The 16,987-nt window shown below is 39.1% G+C and overlaps 1 long non-coding RNA gene across 1 annotated transcript in view; it reads right to left on the reverse strand.

Moving 5' to 3' along the window:
- Nucleotides 1-16,987, reverse strand: part of LOC100909672 (uncharacterized) — a 361,625-nt gene that overhangs the window by 136,294 nt on the left and 208,344 nt on the right. The window contains exon 4 of the long non-coding RNA XR_005493507.2: nucleotides 208-359. This is a non-coding gene — a long non-coding RNA (uncharacterized LOC100909672). The remainder of the gene's footprint in view (nucleotides 1-207; nucleotides 360-16,987) is intronic.

Raw genomic sequence — 16,987 nt, forward strand, 5'->3', positions numbered from 1 at the left:
AGGTCATAGCTAACTAGCCACACAACACATAAAAACATATAGACCATTTTGGGTTTTCCCCCTGATTTAAAAAACAAAACAAAACAACAACAGCAACAAAACCTTCCATCTTGTAGCAGCTACCTGCGGTAGAATCTTCCTTAGCTTGGAAAACTCCCTCCCATGTGTGTCCCATAGGAAAGGATGATCTCTGTCAGGCTTGTTTACCTCTTACATCCTCGGTCTTGCTGTTTATATTTCAGATACTCTTGGTTGAGAAGTTTGTTGTTTTTGGATGTGAAGTTTGGTTCCAGTAGTGAAATCTGTTTCATATTTATAATTGGTTTTCTGCTCCTGGAAGAAGCCCAAAGTGGTAGGTCCTTTTGAGTGAAAAGGGGGGGAGAAAAACAGAATGTAGTTATCCAACCTGAGGTTATAGAAGATGAAAGAAAATTACCCAACTCAAGGGAGGCCTGCATTCAAGTAAACATGTCCTTTCCCCCTTCTGCAAACACCCCTGTCTGGCTTTCCTCCTGGTCAGAGCGCAATTAAATGTATAGATGCACAAAAGAGCCATCTGGGTTGAAGACTATGTGACAAAAAACCCCGGTACTGGTTGCATGGAAGGAAGAATGTGTGATTTTAAAATGAAATACCAAAGACAGCCAAAGACAGAGGTACAGAGTTGTATGGAGAAGTAGTCTCAGGCCACAGTTTTGGAAAATTCCATAAGCCTCTTCTTTACCTTGGAGGCTTTTGAAGGGACCCGAATATCTGGCTGAAAGTGAGTGAAACTACTTGAAATGAAAAGGGAAGAGACTGCAAATCACTCTTCTGCACAGGCTCTGGATAAGCTATGACACATCAGATGGACAGATTCAGTTATTAGTGAATGTGATTTGCAAGCTAACATTTCTAAACCTCACACTGTCGTTGGCCTACATCACACAATTGAGCACGTTTGTGAAGGCATAAGCATGAAGTGAAATGTGCTGGGAAGGTTGCAGAAGTCTCTCTCAATAGCACAGCAGTAGTCCTGTATGCACAATGAAGTCATATTACCCTGTGGGCCATGGAATACCATGCAGCCTAACATCTTCCTTATGCCTAGTGACTGAGGTGGAGGCCAGTCCAGCAGAGGGACTTTGTAACACAGCACCCTAGTTACTGGCTTCATTAGAAAAGACCAAGTAAGGTGGGTAGTCCAATGTGTGGTTAAGACCATGAAGGACTGGAGTCAATAACATATGACCATTACATTTGTCTTTTCTTTTTTTTTATCAATCTTTCCTTAAAGCATAGATACTAGGAAGATTAACTATCCCAAATATTTTCCTATAAAGCAAAAGCAGTGTATCTAATCCACAGCCTCTTACACAAAACACAACTAACTACATTGAAAAAAGAGGCTCACAATGTATTCACATACATTGCTAAATAGTGAAAGGCCTTCTCTAAGCAGGGAAAACCTCAAGTACTTGCTGATGTGACATGGTCTATCAATATTTACTGCATCTTGGCTAAGGCTGGAACATTCAACACTACAGACACCAAAGGCAGACCTGTCTTGTGTCTAACATGCATGCCTAAATAAAGTTGTTTCTTTTTTCTCAATTAAATGAGATATTAGCATTGACCTTCTTAAACACTGGTAGAAAGAAAAAGCAAATGCTACTGTACAAAGGCTATTCTTCATGATTGCTAAACTTGTCTGGTGCAGTATTACCTCCCTCCGTTGTCTACAGGGACCATTCTATGGGGATCGCATCATCTTCTCCTGAGTTTGCCTTCTGGGATACATTGCACATATTTCAGATATGCATCTGTTTAATTCTACATGCAGTTCCAGCAATTTCTATTTGAGCCAGTATAAGACAATATAAACTGAGAATATCTATTAGATCAAGTGCAGACATCTATATATCATAGCTGTTTCCATTTCTGGAACTCCAGTAGTGAGTTTCACGTTCCATGGATCGCATTATTCTGTCTGCACACACCTACTGTACTACAGGATGTCACTGGGCAGAGACCATCTTATTCAACTTTAAACGGCTAAAACATCATACTATTTGGTATATTTCTCATGAGTACTGAAATGACTAAATGAATGAATGAAGCAGGTCATTTATATTTAAATGCAGACGATGATTATTTGTGCTATAGAGTTCTCTATTGAGAACTGTCAGGAAGAGTTCTCAGAGAGCATTGGAGAAAACTTGGCTGGCTATCTTGGAGAACACATTGACTATTTGTTGGCTGAAGACAGTTCACTGAGGAAGCAGATTTTGACCCTTCAAGAACTTGAATGTGATGATGAGTTTACGACAGTTCTAAAAGCCAGCATACGGTCGGTGGCCAGATTGTGGTTCTGGATTCAGAGGCTTCCATTTGGAAGGCAGACAAGCATTTGAATTATGGGTCTAATGAAAGTGTCAATAGCAATCCTGTTACTGGAGGAGCTGTAAAACCCTGCTTAATGAACTAGGCAGGGACACAGAAACACAATGGTCTAAAATGTACTGTAGGAGAAAATGATAATTAGCCCAGATCTCATGTACAAGATAAAATGCAGAGGGATGATATTAGCACTGGGCGATATTACGGCCCTTCAGGGGACGATTTCGTTAACAGGGTTTGGCTCAGACTTTTCCATCCTCCTTGTGTGAGTTGGGATTCACTATACACTTACAGGCTGGGAGTTAGGGAAGGATGTCAGATGGTTAAATTCCTGTCATAGATGCTGACAAATGTTAGTGACAAAGGGTTCCAGTCCCCCTTTCTTTCAGAATGGTATCATAAGCCTGCTTTACCATCTCCGAGAACCCTATGGAACACTTGCTATTATCACACTCAACTACTCCAGCAAGAGACTGGCAGAATGAAGAGTCTTACTGGATTTTCTTCAGATAGCAGAAGTGTGTGTGTGTGTGTGTGTGTGTGTGTGTGTGTGTGTGTGTGTGTGTGTTTGTGTGTTTGTGTGTGTGTGTGTGTGTGTTTCCTCCTTAAGTTAGGGTGAATGACAGACATTTTTAAAAAGGAGAGCTGTAGTCATCATAAAACTAAAGGAAGGAACTGAGTCTAGATGGAGGTCTTGGACAGTGCTGGAAGGAAGGATTCCTGAGCCTTTATTCACTCAACCCTTGTGGGTCTGTGTGGACAGGAATGTGGACAGAGAGCAGACACATGAGACGAAAGCTGAAACATGAAAGGAATGCTCTTTGTTTTGGGGAGGACAGTGCTTTAAAAGATTTTGTAATGTGGACCCAGGAGAAAACATACAGAAAACTGGTTCCCATTTTTAATATGTATTGGGAACTCAGAAGCATATCTATATACATATATACTACTGATGGTGTAAAGAAGCGAGAGCATGCTTTGCCAACATAACCCACAGGCAAATCCTGAGCATGCTAAACCTCCCGCCAGACAAAAGCCTATTTGTAAATTACTCCACTTAATTTCCCAGGTCATGATTGCCTCTCTCTGCAAAGTGGTTTATGACATCCTCAATTAGGAGTTTGCTATGAAAATGAATGAATGAAATATTTCAAAACTGCTATGATATTTTAAAGATGAGTCACTTTTGAAAACTGGTTTTGTTTTCCCTCTTCTGGATAATGTGTTTCAGGATGTAGCTTCCAGTCTCACCCATCACCCCATTGTGAAGTCAAATTGAATGACTCTCTGTTCTTAGAATGATTACTCATTCAAATGCATTCAATAAATAAAGCCCAGACACAATGAAGCACTGCTCCTGCAGCGTCCTGGAGAGCTAGACCCTGGTCTCTTCCTGGATGAAACTGAGCTGAAACTCAAGTGAGCATCCACCCACCCTGACTGCGTGATCCACAAGGACTTCTGTTTGCTAAGCGCCTCCATGCACATCAGCTCATTGACTCTCAAAAGGAACCCAAATTGATTTGTTATCCCATTTAAAATAGCATCCAGAACTCATGGTGGCCACGATTAGCCCCAACTCACATAGTAATACAGAATCCATTTTCTCTAAAACCCCTAACTCTTATCCCTCCAGAGCAGAAAAATAACCTTTAAATAAATACACAATAACATAATTAACAGACCCATGACCTCGACTTTGCAGGAATACTGAATTCATTCAGATGTGTCACTGGTGATACTGGAAATAATGATGAATTCCTTCCTTTTTAATTTCTGCAATTTTATGAATTCTACCCTGGCCAAAAAAAATCATTCTGGTATGATCTCGTTCAGAGTTATGGAAATGTGTGCAGCCTAAAAGAATATGTGCCAAATTCATAGTAAAAGTGCCCGTGTAAATCCCACTACCATTTATTCATCTGGCCTCAAATATTTTTTTCTGAAAATAGTCAGGTTATAAATAATTAAAAAATTAAAGTATAAACTCTTGGCCTTGATTCAGATATGTATCAGAGAGGGTTATGTATGTAGTAAGAGAGAAAGCTGGTAAAGTAAGACTGAAGTGAGTGGCATGGGCTGGGGGGAGGCTGCATGCAGAAAGGAGACAGGGAGAACAAGGGACACAGAAGAAGATTGTTTTGTGAATTGTTACACTCATATGTATAAATATAAAGTTTGAAAACAACACAAAATGTTCTCCAAGTCCTAAGTTTCTGATTTAACAAAAACTGTGAGACAAGAGATGAATTTATCTGATGTGAGGACTGGACAGTTTAGCATCTAAGAATGGGGCAGAGGAATAAACCAAAGAACAGGATAGCATATGCCTGGGCAGGTCACGGGAAGGAGGGACAGCTTTGTTTTCAACGTGGTCTGCAAACATTCTTCTAAACCAACAAGGACCAATGCTCTCTGGTCTTCACTCCCACTCCCTTCTTTTGTAGGTGAATGTTTGGTATTGGGCTTCTCCGATTGGTTCTGGGACAGTCTGTGCAAAGCAAATAATACAGAAGACAGAGCTCTACAACACAGACTCATACCATAAGTAGTTCCTAAGAAGGTTAGTGGCCTTTTCTGGTAAAATGTCTAATCATCCTCTCTGTTGCATTAAGGTGTATCTTTTCCCTGTGTATTTTTGAGTGGCTTCCAGGTTTGAGGAACTAGTTTTCTTTGTTGTAGTCTGCTTCATGAGTTGTGAGATTGAGGAAGCTGTGATTATAAAGGTTGATATTTGAGACACTGCTTCTCCCACAAGCACCTAAAAAGAAATCCAATGAAGTCATTTGAAGGACCAGTGTCTTCATGTTTCTCTATTATGAAGAGAGGCAGAAATCCCAGTTCCTGGATTTAATTTCCAGAAAAGAAGGTGACTGAACTGAACTTAATTATATGGTATTTCTAGGTCTCCTGAAATATATTTCCAGCAATATTTCCCTACACTTTGAAACTTGCTTTAAAAAGGCAAAGCTTTACAACAACTTTGCATTAAAAGTCGTGTTAAGGTCTTTAAGCCACCATTCTAACCGTTTGAATCAGTAGCTTTCAAAAGAGGTTTTGTTTATGTAGTCAAGACCTTTGTTGATTATTGAAACCTGGCATGATGCCTCTATACATTTTTAATAATTAGAAAAATACATTTAAATGAGAAGCAGATGCTGTTTCCAGATTTCTATTTTCACTTTACAGAATAAATAGAAGCGCTTATCTCTGGGTTTACGGTGAATATGGTGCATGCTACATTAATCATTATTTAAAGCATTAGGGTGTTCCTTTCACAGAGGTAAAGAGAATAAGGGACTTCTCTGGTACCCACTCTTCCAAAACACTTGCTGCTTCAAGAAAATGAAACAAGTTATTCATTCTCCTTTACTCTTCTGTATGCTCCCATGGCTGGTACAAAGACAGTAGATCCAAACACACCCAGAATACATGCTGCCGAGTGAGAAGACGGCATACCCGGCTGCTGATGGCAAGCTTCTATTTGGCAACAGACATCAAGCATAGTGCAAATGCCCAGTGTTCCTCCTATTAGGCGCAAAACCAGTTAATACAGCTCTATACCCCGGCAGGGGAAGTAGACATCAAGCCATTGTAGGGTGCCTTTGTGAATGGAGAGCTGTTTTCTGGAGCTTCTTTTCCAGTCTCCTTGTCAACACTCAAGCAGGTGGAGGTTTACAGGTTTCTTTCTTAGCCGGGAAGCTACACAGTAGGATCTTCAGGCAACCCAAGGTGGTTGAAGTGGATAAATGGACCAATTACGTAACCCACAACAAAGGTGTCATCAACTTCAAAACAGCTTGTACATATGTGGAATCATCTTGTTGCTACAATGACAGTAGCCAAAGCTACCAAGCCCAAGAAGAATCAATAAATCATGAGTCTGCCACAGAATTTAATGGAGTTTAACTCTTTTCTCCTACTTAGTAACTGCCCTTTCCAGTGCTGGACCAATCATTCTTTAAAGATGCCTCTCTGCTCAAAAAGGCATACCCATGTAGAACAGTTTTGGGCACATAAAGTCATCAATCAATCAATACTTTTGGACTGGCAACATGAATATAATTTACATACTTATTAACTGCCCTGAAATAAATGCCATAATTTATTAATATGAATAAAATGAAACTAATAGGTGCATCTTAAGAAGCACCTACATGAGTATGCATAGCAATAAACTTTACTTGTACCAGGTTAATTTAAAACCCCAAATAATAGTGAAAGGATGTATTAGTCTCTATCCCATAGATAATGAATCAGAGGTTCTGTTAAAAGTGATTTGCCTAAAGTTAGATGAGAAAGTGGCAAAAGTCAGTCTACCTCCTTCTGCACTGACAGTTGTTTTAGCCACAGCATGATGTTGCTTTTGAAAAACAAAGGTCCTTGAAAGCTTATTATCATATAACTTTCAACAGAAAAATTAAATATAGAAAGAAAGAGTAATAATTCTCATCAACGATCTGTTGGAATATTTGAGTTAGGTCTTCCTCAAACATGCAGTGAATAACTTTTAGCTGAACCAGGGAGCTACCTAAATAATGTGGTCTTTCAACATAAAAAGGTCCAAAGTGCTCAGTCATCCCCACTGTGTGCCTGGGAAATAAACCAGTGAGGAATTCATCTGAAACTTTTGACCTGAACAAAATTTAAATGTGAAACGATTTTTATCCCGAATGTGTGAAGATAGGACCTTAACAAGTTTATGTACTGCTAGAAACTGGAAGACACATGCTGCCCCCATGGTTACTGCTATTCCTGTTGTAACTGTGACTGTCATCACTATGACAAGCAGAATAAATTGAGAGCTTGCCATACAGCAAGATCGTGGGAAGAGTTTTAAAGGCATCTTCTCATTTAACGTGCTCCAAGAAGAAGCATTAAGGCTACTGTTACAGGAAACATGAGAAGGTAAGTAACATATTCACGGCCAAGAAGAAACAAAGCCAGGCCTGCCTAGGTTAAACCTGAGTTTATATTGTGTTGATTTGTATATTGTATGTAATCACTTTATCTGTAACGTTGTGTGATTTCACTTTATAAAGTTCTTGACATACCCCACACCTGAGTTTTAGAGTCAACAGGAGCTGGCAAGCAGTAAATAGTCGGTGTGAAGGGATTTCATTTTGTTGATGAGAGATGAGCATGTTCTGCAATTCAAAAGCATGAACTGCAGGATGAATGCATCCCCTTTCCTTTTGACTAATGACTTTCTTTCTCGGGACATTATAAGGAGATTACAAACATGGATTAGATTGTTTGTTAGCGGTGGCTTTTTCTTAGGCAGTAGGTAGTACACACTCCACCACTGGACGTGTCCATGGCGAAATTCCAGTTAAATTTGCTAGAGTCCTCTTCTCCACAGACAAAGAGCAAGACAGGATATTTTCTTGGCAATGTTATGAACTTGCACATATTGTATCTTGAGGAAACCTGAAAACCTTAGACATTTTCATTCGTGGAATCGAGGTGATGAATAAAGCTGATCGACCTTCTGGGAACATTCTGTAATTATATTCTCTTTACCGAATGCATAGTGTGGTCCAAGGTTCGGACTGACACTCACTTTGGCTGAGTAGGTTTTCTTCTCAGAGTATTATGAATGAGAAAGTTGTACAAAAGACAAAAATTCACTCAGCTATAGAGAGGCCATGTGGTTTTAAAGAAGTAGCTGGCCCAATTCTCCCTGTAGATGGGCACGAATTTGGAAAAGTCATTCAAATTCTTCAGGACTCTGTTTCGTATCATAAGATGGAGGGCTGGATCTAGCTTGTCCCAAAATCACTGTGGAATTCATACTCAGTGACTCTTTCAGCTGACAAGACTCAGAGCGGTCACATATGCACCTGCACACTGCAAGCGGGTGCATGAGAAACACAGAAAGCATTATAACAAATTCCTGGGAAATAATTTGACAATGTGACTAAATTATAAATAGCTCTAGTCTTCTAACACATACGAGAAGGTAACAAGATTTTTCAGCTCAGTGCAGTGGTGATGGTTATCTTAGCTTTCGGGAGGATTTTTTTCCCATTGTCCTGAAACCAAAGCATCAAGAAAATAAGAGGGAGAAATTCTATGTATTTACTTCTGAAGCTTGATAACATCTATATTTGGCATTCCAGAAAAAAAAACAACATATCCAGCAGCAACTAAGATATGCATGTCTCAGAACTGAGAAACTTTTAAAATCCCCTTTTAAGCAATGTGGCCACAGAAGACTCTTAATAATTGATTATAATTGATTTTAACCTTGTCCTAATCTGGGCAAGATGGCAAAGCCAATCATCTTTGTCCAGATGGGGAATGAGAAAGAGCCCCAAGCCCACATCTTTAAAAGCTTCAGACATGAGCAGAAGATAAAATATTTAGTCTGGCAAAGCCTTGACCTCCCAATTCCAGCCAGTTTTGAACTTGAATTGATTTCCGACGAGGCATCTGGGAGATGATTACAACAAAACGCAGTAAAGCTGAGCAGCCTTTGTTTTAACATCCCAGCAGCTTAACCTGTTAATAACAGCAATTGTTTTAAATACAATACCAATTCCTGTAACCTACACTCGGAGCAGATAGCAGCATAGTATCCAGGGCAATGCAGCAAGGAGAAACAACATGGCTGGCCAGAAGAGGAACTGGCAAAGCTTTCAGACGAAGCCCATTTCCAGGGGATCCAATTCCTACTCTATAGTCAAAAGCCACAAACAAAAGAATGATAGTATTGGGGAGGTTGCAGGATAAAAGATCAGGCCAGGAGTCCTGGGATCATGTCTGCATTTTGATAGAGCTACATTGAGCAATGAACTTTATATCCCTATGCTTAATATGCATTGTTTGCAACAATGGCATTCATTAGAAGCATAATTTGAGCCACATATGTGGACACATAGATAAATTACAATTTTCTTTTGATCATATTGAAAAAAAAAACCCTTAAGGGTAAAATGACTTTTAATTTCTCATTTCACTCAATAAATCCCAAACGGTATCGTTTTTACAGACAATCAATACAAAAATAATAATATATCATTTTATACTTATTTTTCATTCTCAGACTCCCTAAACAGGTGTCTATGTTATCCTTCTGGCATGATTCAGTTCACATTAATTACACTGAGAGCACAGAAGGAGTTACATGTGGCAGGTGGTTACCATGCTGGACTGCACACATTTGAAAAGAGATGAGGCTGGGAGAGTCATTGCTTCTGTCTTCCCTACCATAGCATGTCATAATGAATCCAAATAGTCCTGAACTTTTTACTTTCAACCAGCTACACACTGAAAATATCAGTGCAGCTTGTTGCTCGGTGAGATCATGGTGGTGTCGGCATTGTATCTGTGCTCATACGTTTGATCTTAGCATCTAGTAAGACCCGTGTTGATGTATAGTATTGCCTATAAATCTTGTCTTGATCAGTTGTTTTGTGCCAGTGGCCCATTAGTAGGAGAGGTGCATTGCTGCATACAATTTCATGAGATCGCCCAGCATTCTATGGTAAATAAAATGCTTATGTCATGTTTTTTCAGCACTGTTTATGTTCATGAGGCACATAAAGTAATTTAATAATCTAAACCTCCCTTTGAGGTGGGTATTATTAACTGCATTTAACATATGTGAGTCTGAATCTTAAAGAAACTAATTCACAAAATGTCATACTTTTAGAAAATACTTTGTGAACAGGAACCAAGTCTTTACAGAACCCAAGGCCATACTTTCAACCAACAGGAAATGCTGCGTTTACAAACAAGTGAAAGCGTTTGACTTCCCATCTTCCGACTAAAAGGGTTTCCCAAATTGAGGATGAGATAAGGACTAATGACTTCGCCTGGTAAAATTGGTAGTTCTGTACCAAAGGATAAAACCCTAGGACACAAATCTCTTCCATTTTTTCCAGCTGTGGCTGTCTCCCACTCACACAGAAGAGGAAAGAAAGGACCACAGAGGGTGGGGATAATGGAGGATGTGTCTCTAAGCACCGTTGTTGCCTTTCAGTCAAGCTCAATGATCAATGAAAATTTTCCTCTGGTAAACATGAGTTGCATAGTCATGATTCCAATTCATGGTGGAATATTCAATTTACGCATTTGGATGACTAAAGGCATTATTTCTAGTTACACGTAGAGGACACCACCATTTCACCTTGCTTCTGCTTCTGCTTCAAGAATATCTCAGTTATAGACTTTCACCATCACCAGATTGTCAACAGAAGGAAAAGCGATTTTCATCTTTTGTTTTTGTTTTTGTTTTTGTTTTTATTTCTTTTCAACGAATTGACAAAACACACTCATTTCTTGAAGTTCTTATTTTATTGGAAAGATAGCTAGGCTTGGAGGAATAGCACTAGATACATGTACTGTTTATAATAATAAATGCTTTCTTTTCTCATGTCTGGCACTAGGCAATTTCTGTCAAAACCAATAATCTAATGGAATTGTTAGCCAGACTCAAAATTAACCTTCCTGTATGGAGTATGAAAAGGGCCAGCTACTGATCTGTAGTGAGCTCACTGCAGCTGCATGACATGCTCCTGCCTAGTGAACCAATCTAGAGACTGTCTACTCATTTGATCATCATGTGTCTTAACTTTAGGGGTAACTAACATGGCTGTCAACACTCTTCTTGAACTTGGATAATCATACACTGATACTCAACGAGCACAAGATGACAACAGTTTAGATGAACCACACCCTTTACTCTTTCTGTGGGCCAATCCCTGTCTTGAGTGCTTTACATGGAGTATTTAGTTCTTGTGAACTTGGCTTATTCATATCAATTTTAAGGTTAAGAAATCTGCGGAATACAACACCTGTGTGTTGAATATTACCAGTGTGTTTGATTGCCATGTTTTCCTTCGTTATTTCTTCTATTGCACATCCCAACATCCATGTGCACACACTTCTGATCTTCTCTTTTCATCTAAACCATACAGTTCTGTGTCTGTTGACTGTAGAGAAGCTTTTGTGCATCTTTATCAGTTGTATGAGAAACTAAATAAAAATTTACAACAATTTTTTGCATATTTTAACTTTTATGTTTTAATTTCTAAGGTCATAGTGCCTAGTTTTACTTACGAATGTGTCACAGGTAAACGATTGCAATGGAACTTAACTAGAAAATTCAACCAGGGTCACCATGGATTTTCAGTCAGGTAGAGTCACTTGATAGTTCAAGCAGTGTTTTCTGATCAAAGACAACCCCCCTTTTACCTGTCAAGCAGTTGGTATCAACTCAGCCACTTGTCACAAGCAGGCAAGCTCATACTCCAGATCTTTAATTGTATTTTAATTACAATATTTCCATCTCTTCCCTCCTTTAAATCCTCTTATGCAAATGCACAACTTCTTTCCCATCAGTTGTTACTGCATTCATTGTTATATACATATATTTGTACATACAAAATGTGTTTATGTTTACACACACACACACACACATATTCCTGAATATAACCTCATTGAGTACATACAATGTTATTTGTATGTATGCTTTTTGGACTGACTTTTGGTACTGAATATGCTTGTCCCTGGGAAGGCTCACCCTCCTGCTCCCAGCTATGCTTAATTGTCTGTAGTTCTTTGTGAGGTGTGGTAGGATTTTCTCTGTCTGGTTTGGCATCTTCATTAGTGTCTTCCTGATTCAGTACATGGTTGAAGCCCATGCTTCTTAGCACAAGATCTTGGCTTTGTGCCAAGTCCTGATTTGCAGAGACTTCAAACACCCTTGTTTGTGTCATACTTAGTGTTGACACTCAGCCAAAACAGGTCCCACGGCCAAGTCCAGGATCAAAGATGGAGGAAGCTATGCATGGCTGACCTTCAGCCATCTAACACATCATAGATTTATTTAAACACAATGAAGCAAAAAGAAGTAACTTAAACCAGGCAGAAGACTGAAGAAAAGGTGAAAATTAAACTTTTACAGAATAGCAAAAATGTAGCAAAATCTAAACTTGGCATTTGGTTTCAGATGTAAATAAATATTAAATGCTATATTATCACACCACAATATTTCTTTCCATGGCATCTATTGGAAGAACAGTCACCAGCTTTGCATTTTAATGGAAAGCAGTATTTTATTTGAGGTCACAGCACTGTTAAATATTTTCTACAAAAGGCTGTTGGGTGGTGACACAGCTAATGCTGAATTTTTGCCTTGGGAACTTTTACTTTACTGAAACACTAAGATTGCAGTCAGATGTGTTCATCCTCTGTTGAAGTAGTGAACAATGGTACATCTGAGGGGAAATTCAAAGTGCGTCATTTATCTTATCTTCTTTTCAATTAGGCTGAATAAAGCATAAAGTTGGTTCCAAACTACATCAAAGAAACAGGGTGAGTAAATTTATTACACCACTAGAGTGCTAATCTTGGCAGATGGTAGAAAAAATATTTTTAGCATGAAATATGCTAAAGCAATAAATCTGAACAAGGTAGATCTTATCAACTAATTTTTCCCTTGTGTGAGGTAAAACTCTCACAAGACAAGTCAGCATTCCTCAGAAGCCTCAGTGGATATGGTTAGCTCTGACCCTTGATGGAAAACAGCAACAATGATTAAACAAACAAACAAACAAACAAATCATAACAACAACAAAGCCGAGCTAGATCAGTGGCTGAGTGGTTAAACATACTTGCTGCTCTTGCAGAAGATTTGAGTTTGGTTCCCAGCATTCGTGTTGGGGAGGCCACAAATGCATGCAACTTCAACTCCAGAGAAATGCCATTCTTGTGGCTTCTGTGTGCACCTGAATTCATGAGCACACCTCTCTCTCTCTCTCTCTCTCTCTCTCTCTCTCTCTCTCTCTCTCTCTCTCTCTCAGGAAACAGGCAAACAAACCATGAGCCCAGGCTACTGCAGTAAATGAGAAAAGAAGAGAGAAAAGAGCAGGAAGGGAGGGAGGAATACAGCTGTGCTGTTTTGATGCTTTTAAATTTTATGTTTGAAATGAGACCTACCCTAGAATCATGTCAGTCTTTCATTTGAGAATTCTCCAATGTAGAAGCAGACGTACATATCTCTTTTAGACTAGAGCAGTGTAGAGCAGAGGCAAGCATGCACAGTCAAATGTCAGAGATCTCTATTAGCCAAGTCAAGCACATAAGGAGAGTACAGGGGAAAAAATCTCTTAAAACTGGGTTATTAGGGTAGATGAGATGGCTCATTCAAAAAGTGTTTGCCATGCAAAGATCTTATTGTCTGCTTTTGTTGTTGCTTTTTGAGACATGATCTCATTATATAGCCTTGGCACAGCTGAAACTTCCTAGGTAGACCAGGCTGGCCTAGTATTCACAGATATCTACCTGATTTTTTTCCTACCTAGTGCTGTGATTAAAGACATGAGACATGTCATACACCACTTGGCTCAAATATAAGGAAGCCTCCAGCACCTACATAAAAACCTGTGTGTCGGCACATGTCCATAGCTCCACTTCTGTGGAAGTGGGGATAGGCAAATCCTGTGATCTTACTGATCACAGTGAGCTTCAGGTTTGTTAAGAGACTCTGTTTCAAAAATCCAGGTGGGGAACAATTGAGGAAGACATTGGACACCAACCTGTGGCCATATGCCACAAACATGGTCAGGTATCCTTACATATAAATGTATACATGCACAAACACACACAAACACACACATGCACATACACATACCCTTTGTCCACATGCCCCAAACATGTCCAGGTATATATGCACATATATATACACATACATGTACACACACACACACACATACACACATATCCTATAGCCATATGCCACAAACATGTCCAGGTATATATGCATATACCTCAGGAATACATGCACCATAAACTATGACTCAGGACACTCGAATAAGAGCTCTTGGCTTCACGAGTGCACCTACTTTTTATTTAAAGGTGCTAAGTCCAAGCAGAGAGATCCAGTTGGTTATTCAGAATAGATAGTTCATGATGCTCAGAAATTCTGACTTCAAAGAAAGATGAGTCAAGAGTTGAGATTGAGAGATAACAGTGTGAAAAAAACTGCTATGTTTCAGAAATTTCTCTTAGAAGTAGTTGGATTGGATAATTTTTAGTCTGCCCACAAACTATATACTTTTTGTGCCATTCTGAATTTTTACTAATGTTTGGATCTCAGAGATGTGACATTAGAATAGATCAGAATGGGGGTGAGCCTGTGGTCAAGAAAGAAGAAATTTATGCCCAAGTCTGCCACTTTCCACATGTCCAACCTTCCACATGACTGAGCTCATTACACAATTTTTCTTGGATTTCAATTAATTATCTACAAAATAAAGACTTGGACTCCAGTGTCACTGCAGAAAAAAATAAGTGTGAAGAAGGAGTGAATCAGAACCATTAGAACAAGTTGCATTTGAGTTGGGCAACAACAAACAGGACCCAGTGACTCAGGAGTCTAGGCATTCCTCTTAATTAATCCTGGCACTATATCAAATCATTTGAATTATGCCTTGTTCATTGACTTGAATTAGAAAAAAAAAACAAAGATCCCAAATGTTGAAGAAATTTAGTCTGAACAAATTAGAAGAAATTATTTTGAGTAGATCATACTTCCTGTGGTCTGATAGTAGAGGTAGAAGTTGGAAATTAATTAAAAGTTGTAAAATTGTTGAGGAGTGAAATTTCTGCATTTGACTGAGTGCAGATATGCATAGGTTGAGGTGGAAGTGAAGGATGAGAAGAGTCAGTGGGGTGCCATAGAGGCCTCTCTTGTAATTCTTCTCTATCGTTATCTCTTCCAAATGTTGTCACTCAAGCACAAGGGCTGGTTAAGCAGAGACAGACACAAGGCTTCCAAGCGATTTGGGGAGACGAGCGCCGCTGTCCATGGTGCTGCCCCCTGACAGTTGTAGTCAGGCAGATTATAATGAGCAGGAGTTGCTATAGAAGAAAGACTATTCTCCAGTTCACCCAAAACAGAATACGAATGTGTGACTTACTTATGGAGAACGTTTGATCATAAAGCATTCTTAAAGAAGTGGGGGAAGGAGCCACCACAGGGAAGAAAAAAAAAGGGTTGATAGATTTTTTGAATAATCACAGATATGATGTTAAAATGTGGATCTTCTTAAGGAGAATATAATGATTTATATTCAAAGCTTCAAGAGTATAGAAACACCTTAATAAAATAAGCAAATACTCCGAGGTTGAGCTAGGGAACAGCGATCTGGTAAAACATCCTATTGACTGTGTTTTTACCAAGAAATTTCCATGCTCTTTTACTGTTGGTGACTTTTTAAGAATCCTAGACCTCCTAAAACAGATCTAGCAGAATATTGAATACACAATCCACGACACAAATTCCATGGCTGTATAGGCCTTGTTTGCTTAGGTGTCAGGTTACAAAAGGTGCTGATCTAGTCACCCACTGGTATATTTTAAAGCAGGGATATCAAGGAAAAGGGAATTTTCTATTGTGCTGTATAAGGTGCTTATTGGTGAAATAAGGAATGAACCCTTAGCCTTTTAGTGGGATTATGTCTTGTTCAGGAATGGGGCTTATGAAAGAGAATGCTTGACGAGGAGGAGCCCCAATTTCTGTTCTCCCACTTTCTGATATTAAGGTAATATTTAAACAGGACGTCATAGAGTTAAGAAGATATAGTAAGGAACAGACTCCTAGTGGTGCAGAAACATGCTGTGGGAGAAAGGAAGGAAAAGAGAGAGGGAGGGAGGGAAAATGAGGGGAGAAGGAGGGAGCAAAGGAAGGAGGGAGGAAGGAAGGGGAGGAGAGGTGGAGAGAGGAGGGGGTCACGTCTTTGTATTTTTCTCTCACCCTTCAGTATGTGAGGTTGCAGGCTGTGGTTTAGGAAGGCTAGAGTAGTCAGTTGATGAGACCTTGAGGAAATAAAACTGTCATGCCAATCCTGGACTTTGTTCTTCCAGATTTTCATGTCACAATTAAAAAAGCATACATTTTTCACTCCAATCCATTCCCACATCTCTTTTTCTGTTATTAACAGCTGAACATAATCCTAATTAATACACTATTCATCAACATATGTTGAATGCATAGCAAATACTGCCACATGTATATCCAATCAAGAAAACTAACTAAATAAAATTAATAAGCCAATAAGAGTTTCATGAAGTCCTGTGATTTTTACTTGAATCCTTAAATATCTCTGACCATTGCTGTCCATCTGAATAAATAAATAAATAAATAAATAAATAAATAAATAAATAGACTTTCACGAGATAATTTATTTAGAACCTGCTGTTTTACAAGGAATGATTTTCTCTGAATATTCTTCTCTGTCTGATTCCTGACTCTGGAAATGTGCTATGAGCATCACAAGTAAATGTTGTAAGTGGCTGACAGAGAAAGGCTCTGAGACAGCACCCTCTAAAAATGAGTTAGCCATCCTTGATTTCTGGGTCCAAGGAGATTGGAGGTTCTATTTACTAGGGGAAAGAGGTATGCACTCAGAGCTGATTTTTGCACAAAACTTGGTATTTTCATGCAGCATTAGGACTGGCCAGAATCACATTAACTATGCCCCTTACAGAAATTGCTGTGACCCTTATTTCCTGCATTTGGACCAATTGTCAATTGTCTTTGAATGCAAAGAATAGAAGTGATCTCTGTATGCAGACAAGCTGTGTTTCAAAATGGACA

Source organism: Rattus norvegicus, chromosome 14 (genome assembly GCF_036323735.1).
Source record: "Rattus norvegicus strain BN/NHsdMcwi chromosome 14, GRCr8, whole genome shotgun sequence".
In the NCBI taxonomy this organism is placed as follows: Eukaryota; Metazoa; Chordata; class Mammalia; order Rodentia; family Muridae; genus Rattus; species Rattus norvegicus.